Source organism: Tinamus guttatus, unplaced genomic scaffold (genome assembly GCF_059628265.1).
Source record: "Tinamus guttatus ecotype Peru unplaced genomic scaffold, ASM5962826v1 Tinamus_guttatus_pri_ptg000027l, whole genome shotgun sequence".
In the NCBI taxonomy this organism is placed as follows: domain Eukaryota; kingdom Metazoa; phylum Chordata; class Aves; order Tinamiformes; family Tinamidae; genus Tinamus; species Tinamus guttatus.
In genome coordinates, this window is record NW_028288561.1 from 3,271,851 (window position 1) to 3,281,708 (window position 9,858).

The window sequence follows — 9,858 nt, forward strand, 5'->3', positions numbered from 1 at the left end:
GAGTTTCCAGGATGTTCCAGGGTGGAGACTCTGTAAACCACTTTATCCAAAAATAATGACACTCGATCCAGAATGTATTACAGTTGAGCTGATGAAACATGGGCCTTTTTTTCCTTTTTCTTTTCATGTATATAAGAAATAAATTTCAAAATTTGCCAGTTCTTGGCTAAGCACAGTATTTGTGAAGTGCTCCTAATGTGTTCAAAGGGTGCTCGAACACGACAGAGACGCCCAGTGTTGCATCAGTAGTAGCAGAGACTGGTGCAAGTCACTCTGTGTAGGTGGTGAAACTAGTCGTTCGCTGAAAGGAAATTTCTCAGCATTTCCTTTGACAACATCTCTAAAAAAGAATTGATCTTCTGCAGATTCTCATGTTTTCCAGGTCGTGTAGATCTTGAGGGTTTTTCTTTTTGCTTTTCTGGGAAATTCAGTGAAAATGTAAGAAAGAAAATCATGAGGTATTGAGGGGTAACAGATGGGAATGTAGCAGAGAAGGAACCTTGTGACTCATGCTCTGGGTCCACTGCTACGAGGCCCAGTCCATCCCTCTCAGCCCTTATCCTATCCACAGAACAAACAGAGAAGAATTTTGTTTGGAAGAGACCTCTGTGGAACCCACTCCAACATCCTGCTCAAAGAAGAGCCAACTTCAAGGTCAGAGCTGGTTGCTCAGAGCTTGTTATTTTTTGATGATTTTCAAGGTTGGAAAGAGACTGCAGTGGCCCTGGGAGACCCGTCCCTGTGCTGCACCACTTTGAGGGTCTTTTTCCCTTTTTGCCTCATGGAAGCTTCCTTGTTGCACTTCATAACTTGCCTCTCATCCTTTCATTGCACAGCTCAGTGTCTTCCCCCTGTGTAGCCCCCTTCTTCTGTAGCTTATAAATGCCTGGGCTCCTCTCAGTTAAAATGAATAGCAGCATCAGTCCCCAAGGGCAAAGTTTCTTCAAAGCAAAATCAAAAAATGGTGGAAGAGTCATCACAGATCAGGGAAAAGGGCAGGGCTGGAGTCTCATGTGAACTGACAGCAGTTGTCACAAAACAAAGCTGTGTTCAACTCCGTATGAGGGTGGTGGAGAATAAAGAAATCTTAAAACTATCTTTCCTAGTCATCCACTGGAGTTTTGTTTGGCATGAAGAGTAGATCATCTGGCCTAACAATAAAGGCCAAAAATTTTAGCTCTGTTTTCTTTCTCTTTGCTTTTATTTAGGTGTGGGATTTTTTGATTTTGGCCTTGGGTTTTCTTTTCTTCTTTCTCTCTTTCTTTCTCTCTCTCTCTCTTTCTTTCTCTCTCTTTTTCTCTTTCTCTCTTTCTCTCTCTCTCTTTCTCTCTCTCTCTTTCTCTCTTTCTGTCTGTCTTTCTGTCTGTCTTTCTCTGCTGTTGTTGTTGTTGTTCCTTAAATCTTTCAGCTGCCATGGTCTGGGAGCTGCATACTTGTTTTTGTTTCACTGGCCTTGTAGCTGTCATGTGCTTTTAATAATGAGAGATTAATGTAGAAAGAGGATGGCTGCAAATGTAATTCTCTGGGATGTAAACTGCCCTTCCTCTCACTTTGCTTGCTGGCTGAGGTCAAACACAGATGAGGGCTGGTGGCTACGTGAAGGATTCAGGATGGGAAGTGGAAGGGAGAATGATCAAATTAGAGCAATGAGAGCCTAGAGAAACACCAGCCTGGGACTGAGACTAAAAAAAAAAAAAAAACAGGATCTGAAGGAAACATAGAAAAGCTGGAAGGAGGACAAGGGAGCCAGGCACCACCATGGCAGGGAGATGCATCAAAGCAGACCGGGTGGGCTCGGGCCGCTGTTGAGAGGCACAGGGAGATGCGGGTGCTCAGCTGCTGTCACATGTCCTTTGAGATCAAGTGTCATCCTTTAAAGTCACACACAGCGAGTGGAACAACCACAGGTGATCTCAGGAGTGTCTCTTTCCAGTTATCAAACCAACCTCATCAAATTATAACGTATAAAATGTTTGGTATTAGAAGACGGTGATTTCATTTCTCCGCTGTGACTCATCAGCAGGAAATATCACTGGTTGCTTGACCTGTTGTTTCCAATAGAAAGGGATAAGTCAAATTTACAGACACTGAGCCAGCTGTTGAGCCAAACCCCAGTTTAGCACTATTGTACTGATAATTTTTGATGGAGTGAGAGCTTGGTCACAAAAGAAAGTAATCCTTTTGGCAGGAGACCTTGCAGTTGCTTCTCATTTGTGGTTTTCTGATGCATGGCTGGTGAGCATCTGTTAATTAATGTGCACACTCTATGTTTCTTTTAATATATCTCAGAAATTTTGCAGCTACTTAAGCTCATCTAAGACGATGTGGCTGTAGGTAATAAAATGTTTAGTTTTAGTTCTTAAATGAGAGTAGCCTAAGTAGATCAGTCTGTGGAACAGAGGGCAGACACAGATGAGTAAGTGGCCATCTGTAACCTGGAAAGTTCGAGGCGAAGGTGCTGATTTGCAGACGAGGGAGTTGTGTCTCCCTTACCCGCTTGTGTGCGTGCAGGCTGCTGATGCTAAAGAGCAGAGTATGTCAGGTTGCTCTAGGAAAGCTGGTTTAGTAGCTAGCGCAGTCTTTGGCCTTGGGGAGAGCTAAGTTTGCCTCTCAGATTATCCACAAACTCTGCTTGCAGGAGGTCAAGTAGTCACACTTGCTCTCCTTCTTATTCTTCATTGCTTTGTAGTAAAAATAAAACATTTTGCAAGGTGTGGAGGGCATTTAGTTCTGCTTCTGGCATGGAGTATGGCCTGAGCCAAACAATAAGGGGAGTTTGGGATTTCAAAGGCGCTGGTAAAATCAACAGCAATACCAAAAGTTTAACGAATCAGCATTCCTAATGTGCATGTGAGGAAATGCCCGTGGCCCTGGCAGCAAAGTGCTGGTTGCAAAGGAGCTGCCTCTCCGGAGGCTCCGGCATGGCCGGGATCAGCCCCCGCGGCTCCCCCGGCGAGCTGCACCGTCCTGAGAACATCCTCTGTGCAGAGATACCCTCTCCTCCCACGGCCTTCTCGCTCGATTCCTGCACTCCAGTCGAGATTGAGGAAGAGAAAGCTGATTGTACTTCAAGAGGAGCAATGAGCAATCTCTGTTATCAAAGCGAGGACATTTATTTATACAGGCAAAGGCTAAGCACGCCGCTAAGAAGGTAGGGAAAGATACAGCCGTGTAATTTACTTGCTTTATTGCTTTTGGGCAGATGGGAAGGATTCTCTTGGGCTGACTGATGAAATGCTGAAAATTGTTTTAAACCCTTCACTATATAGATTTGGTTTTATATCTTCTTAATGTGTCTTAATCCATGTATGTAGTGTCTTACTCTCTTGGTCTCTAGGTATTTGTAGCAGGCCTATGGATCTGTGCGTGTATGTGTATATATAGGTACTTATATCTGTAAGTATAAATAAATACATGTAGGTAAATTCCAGGCACTATTTCTCAGCAGCTAATGTCTCTCCTGTTGCTGTGGTATTTTTTACTTGAAATTATTTTATGCTAGAGCCCAGTGTGTTGGTTGCTTTTCATTTCGTGTTTTGTCTGTTTTTGAAATGCTAAGCTGGGGTTTACGCCGGAGGAAGCAGTAATGAAGGGAAGAGCATCGTGTGTCCGGGACCGGCACCCGCGATGCGCTGCAGTCGCCAGAGGTTGTGAGCAGCCTGAAATGTGAACAAATGGGACCCCCCGCCTTGGAAAAAGAGAGCCAAAGGGAGGGAATATTCTCAAGGACATGGCCAAGGCGCCTGCTGGTAATGTCAGTCAGGGGCTGAGGGCAAGGCCAGGGATGCTGAGCTCCTGCTGCCCTTGGATGTGGGGACAGGCTGGGGAAGGGCTTGTTGGGAAGCGCCTGGGAAGCCCTCGAGCCCTCCCGTCCCCTCCTGCTGCAGGCACCAGCTGCTTGTTCATGCCGACCTGTCCCCTGCCATCCATCAAGGACCTTGATCCAGGCACCAAGGACACCGAGCTCGCCCACCGTCCTTGCAAGAGACAAGCTGTGCTGGGTGAGTGCTTCAAACTATGTCAAGTAGTGCTGGGAGAGACAGGGCATAGTGGAATTGTCCTCACTCAATTTTGCTTTTAAACATTTTTTTTTTCCCTGAGAATTCAGGCTTTTCATACGTTCCTAGAGCTGGTGCTGTGCTGTGTGTGCTGTGACTCACTCGAGTCCATTTTAGCAGCAGTATTTGCTGTGCTTTCTTTCTCAAGATGCGGCCCTCTCGAAGGGAATGGGTTATGCAGCGACAGGCTTTGGCAGGAGACTGTTGCTGCTTCACAGAAGGCTAAACTGAGGCACAGAGCAGCTGGAGAAGCTGCCCTGAAGCCCACAGCAAGTCAACGGGTGAGGTAGGAATCCAGTGTCACAGCATCTCCTATCAGCTACCTCCGAACAACTCTATGTCTTGAGACCCACAGCTCCTGCCAAAGACTGGGGAAAGCCTCATTTCCTATTAGATTTTTGTTCACCAGTGCAGACAGCTCTCGCTAACCCCACCAACACCACTAACACCGCTTGCCCTCGGCAGCCACGCGGCAGCTGTGCCCCGTGTAGAAGTCACTCATCATCCAGGCAGCAAAACCCAAAGAGCAGCTGTAGGAAGTTGGGCCTTGCCTGTGCCCTCCTCCCTTCCCTCTACACTAATCCTTTCCTGTTTGCCCTGTTGGTGCTAGTATTTTTACTACTCAATATTGTGTTGTTGAAGACGATGTTGAGGTATTCTGTGGGTTACATTCTTCCTGGCATACAACTTTAAAGTTTTTCCTCATTCCTTGTTAAAAAAATAAGCCCTCTTGTCAATGGGAATTAGCCAATTCTTGTGACAACTCTAATCAGAGTATCTTGTCAGCTCCATTATAGTTACTGGTGCCAGCCCAAACGAGTCCAGGAATTTGCTGTACGGGTTAAAAACACCTGCCGTGACATGTCTACAACAAAACAGCAACGAGAAAAGAGTCCAGCTGTACAAACAAGGGCTTTTCCCGCTCATGGAGGTAGCCTGGAAGCATCTGGGGACTCCCAGGACTCGTTGCCTCATTCACAGCCTTCTCTCGAGGCCTCAAGCCCTTGCCTGTGGACGGGCCCTTCCAGGAAGGACGCCCGTGTTGCGTGTCCCTTGGTAACATGGGGACATGGCAGAGGTGGCTGGGACGCTGGGAGGCCACCAGGAAGGCTCCGCTGCGTGCGGTTCGATGGCAGTGAGCTCCCAGGTGTCCCACCAGCTGGTTCTTCCCAAACTGGCCCTGGGGGTCTCTGGATGTGGCCATGGATTGGCCTCCAGGCGCTTCTGCTCAGCTACACGGATGCGGGCAGGAAAGGGAGGACTTTGCTCCATGCCATTTAGCGGATCAGAGGGAAACCAAGGAGCTGGAGCTTGGGAGTACTCTGGTGCACTGCCTGTTGCGCCACGATGCCTCTGCTGAGGAAGAGGTTTCACAGGTGAAATGATGCAGCATTCCTCTGAAATGCTGCAAAGAAAAAAAACGTTACACCAAATACACTGACTTCTGCTCTGACCACTTCACATGCTTCCTTTCCTGTCTCCTTGCACTGGAGGAAGTTGGGGGCTGTTTTTACAGGCCTGCCTCTGAGGCACCTTCTTCCCTCCCCTGCAATCCATCATCAGGACAGCAGTTCTTGTGCTGATACAACACAGCTCTGTTCACACCTCCTCCAGAAATCAGTTTGGACACGCAACACGCTGTCCCCATTTGATACCGAGGGCCATCACCTCCCGTAGCCGTATGTCCGTTCCTGTCCTAGATAGGGGAGCACTGCAGCCTGCGGCAGAGATAAGCCGAGAAGCAGCAGAGTTAAAGGAATTAAAGTAACAATAACTTTAAAGGAGTTAAAGTAAAAAAAGCAACAATAATGAAGATTCAGCACCAGCTAGAACAGTAACTATCTCACAGGAAAGATGGGATATATAACAAGAGAAACACGTAGGGTGAATGGAAGAAAACTGATACAGAAGAGCACTCCGTATGCTTCGTATGTCCTTGTATGAGGAGCAGCGTTTGGTGAAAAAAAGGAGCAAGCCCAGGGAAAGGGAATAATTTCCTCCTTTGGCGAGGCCAAAGTCCTTGGTTCCTTCTCTTTCCAAGAAGATTTTGGCTCTGATTGCCTCGTTTATACCTCTGCAATGACTCTTGCAGCGGATCCAGCTCCTCCTTTTCTCTGTCCCAGCCGGTATGCTGAGCTGGGGTGCAAGAACTGGAAAGCCTGAGGGTCAGGCCTTTGTCTTTCACTGTCTCCAATTAATTTCAAGGACATTGCCAGAAAAGCACTTGCAGGGTCTCTGGGTTTGGACTGCTTTGTGTAACAGTCCTTCCCTCTGTCCCAAGCAAGCAGTGCTGGCTCGAAGTGATTGGAGCTGTTTTAGGCATAGAAATCTGCAGTGCCAGTGTGAAATGTTAACAGAAAGCTGTTTGTTTAGTTTAAAATATCCTTATGAACTAAACAGCTTAAATCCAGGTTATATACAACAGGTCGCAAGCTATAAAGCTTTATTCTTCATTTATCTGAGAAGAGTATGCCCATGGCAAAGCAAAGCCCGGTCTGTTGCTGTAACTAGGCACTGCTCTTAGCAAACTCACTTCTTAGCCGCATTTGGCTGTTGCAAAGTAAAAATGGAGGTTGCATAAGAACAGAAACCCTGTGAACTGGGATGAGACAGGCGGTCATGCCTGTAATGCAGGGGATACTTCTCTTCCCTCTGAATATGTAAGTGTGGTTGTATCATCTCTAACACCTCGCATTAAATCCTGTTGTTTGTGTTTGAGAAAGGTAAAATGCGTGGCTGAGAAATAACTTCCAGAGAATTATCCTATTTTAGCTGGGTGATATCAGGAAACAGAGAAACTACCACGTTCTTTGGTTATCTCTTCTACTTTCAGTATCACAGCATTCTGCTGGGTTTCCAACAAGAATATTCCTAGGTGCAGTTTCTGCACACTGTGCTTACATCTGGTAGTCACTCAGGTTGTTCATAAAAGAAAACGGTGGACCTGCTCTCTTGGCTAAATTCCAGTGTAGGTGATCTTGTTCTGCTCTGCTGCAGTTTTTAAGGGTTCTTGGTGGTGCTCAGCCTTTCTTGCTGTGCTGTACTGTGCAGTGCTGGGTTGTTTCTGTCCCGCTAGCTACAGCCTGCCTGCTGGCATGCGCGTAGGGGACATATCTGAGCACACTTGGTCTGAGCAGGGGCTGCCACCCCTGTTCATGTTGTTGGTGTGAGCCCCTGAAACCAAACGTAGCAGCTTCCACCTCCAGCTGCTCTCGCCAGGCCCAGCTGGCCGGAAAGACGGGCACCTTTCTGCGTGGGTGTCCTTGGCACGTGGCTTGTACGTGCCCAGAAAAGCCACCGAGCTCGAGAGGGGCTGATGACAGCTCTGCGTGCGACTGCACGGCACCGCCATGACTCATCTGACGCAAGGCGTTGGTCTTGCAGAGCCTTCACTGTGTGATGGACAGAAAGTAACTGCTGTTCTTGTTCTTTGTCGCTCGTATTGTGATCGGCAGCTGACAGGGACTGCTGTGCAGTGCTGCCAACCAGACTGTGACACGCCTGGAAGTCCCCAGCTGCTGTAAATAACTCTCCTGTTCTCCCCAGGTGAAAATCCTAGGCAGAAAAAGAGCAGCTATCTGGGGAAATGCAGACGTGCAGTAAACTCTCCTGGAGAGATGGCTGCAGTTCAGAAATAAGTCACTTCCAGGGTGCCGAAGGATCCCTCGCCCTCATAGACACCGACTCAGTACCTGCCCTGCTCCTAGGGAGGCTCCTGCCTCTGTCATCATCTGATGCTTCAAAACCTGTCGCAGTTACAAAACCGAGCGGCCCTGCAGAGCGGCACCTCTGATGGAGCGAGAAACGTTTCAAGCAGATGGTTGTGGCTGGTGCTGCGGGAATCTCCCAGGCCGCTCGAGAGACGCTCTGCCCTGGAGTTCTGTGCAGAGGGAAGCAAAGGGAAGCAAAGGGATGCGTGTCCCGCTCGGCAGGCTCCGTCCCCACTTGGAGCCGTTGCCCGGGGCAGGGCTGCCCGGCCCGGTGAAGCAGCTGTTTGGCACTGGCTAAATAGCTGATTGACTTTCTTGCACTCGGCAGCCAAGCCAATGCCTTGGGAACGGGCATTTCCCGGTCCTTTCCCGGGCTTTGCCGGGGAGTTTGGCAAAGCTGCACGCGGTGTCAGCCGTCCAGCCTTAAATGCTGCGGGGCCTGGAGCGGTCATGTGTTTATGCTTTGCAGCCACATACTCGGAATCCTACTGTTTTATCTGTTACAAACAATCCTACATTCAAAGCAATTGGCCCCGAGTTTTACTTTCTGCTCCATATTGGGGAATTTCTGGTTGTTAATTTTTCAGAGGCGCCCAGCAAAGCTGAGCAATGCACTGAAGCAGTCGCAGGCTGCCAGAGCTCGGAGGAAGTTACACATTTCTAGGTGTTCTAGAAATTGCATGCAAATAGCTTTTCCGAGGCGTCCTCATCACCATCCACGTTGAAAGCAATTAAACCTCCCTCAGAGTGACACTTCCATGCAAAAAAAGCATTATACGGCACGTCGCCAAACTCAAGCACGGCTGAATAAACCATCAGAGGCAGCAACTCTGAGCTCCGAACCGTTGTGCTCCAGATGAGGTATAAATCATTTGCAGCAGCAATAGCAGCAGCTGTTTTTAGAGCTGTAAAGGTCTCTTCAGCTTGGCTTCACCTTCCCTGCTCTCCGGCAGGCTTGTTCATGCAGACGCTTCAGAACTGGTATTTATAGAATGACAGCAGGGATCCCACTGCAAACAGGAACAAAATCAAGCATCAAAGGAAATCATTAGGATTTCCTCAGAATAAAATAAATACAGCAACGCTGCAAATGCTCCTTGGGGAAAAATAAAAGCACGCGACACAAATGGCGTTGGTGCCAAAAGCGGGTAGTAATTAAGCCTAGGAGGGCGAGGGCCCAGAAGGCCGGTGCTGATGGCTCTAGCAGAGCCCTCTCCCCAGGAGAGCCGCTTCCGAGACCTCCCTGCAGCGCGTGCCGAAGCCCTGCTGCGGGCCATGGCCTCCCCGCACGTGTCCGCGCGCTCTGCCGCGCCGCAGGCTCCTGCGGGAGAAGCGGGAGCGCTGCTCTTGGAAGGGAGCGGGAGCACTGGCCTGCCCGGCCTGCAGCCCCGTGCCCGGCCACGTGCGGCTGCGGCAGGTCCGTGTCCCCCTGCTCCCGTGAGCGCGTGTGGAGAACGCCGGGAGTCCTGTCCCCGCCGCGGATGGCGGCGCCACGGCCTGCGCCGGGTGCTCGGCCTCGCTGCGGCTTGGGCGGCCATGTTGTCCCACCGCGCTCATCGCCCGAGCGTGCCGGGAGGCCATGTTGTCCCACCGCGCTCATTGCCCCAGCGTGCCGGGAGGCCATGTTGTCCTACCGCGCTCATCGCCCCAGCGTGCCGGGAGGCCACGTTGTCCTACCGCGCTCATCGCCCCAGCGTGCTGGGCAGCCATGTTGTCCCACCGCGCTCATCGCCCCAGCGTGCCGGGAGGCCATGTTGTCCCACCGCGCTCATCACCCGAGCGTGCCAGGCGGCCATGTTGTCCCACCGCGCTCATCGCCCCAGCGTGCCGGGAGGCCATGTTGTCCCACCGCGCTCATCGCCCGAGCGTGCCGGGCGGCCATGTTGTCCCACCGCGCTCATCGCCCCAGCGTGCCGGGCAGCCATGTTGTCCCACTGCGCTCATCGCCCCAGCGTGCTGGGCGGCCATGTTGTCCCACCGCGCTCATTGCCCCAGCGTGCCCAGCACAGGGCCTCGAGTGTCCCCATTGTCCCCTGCCCTGGCGGGGCCTGGCAGTGCCGGCAGAACTTCAGACCCCCGTGAGTGCCCTG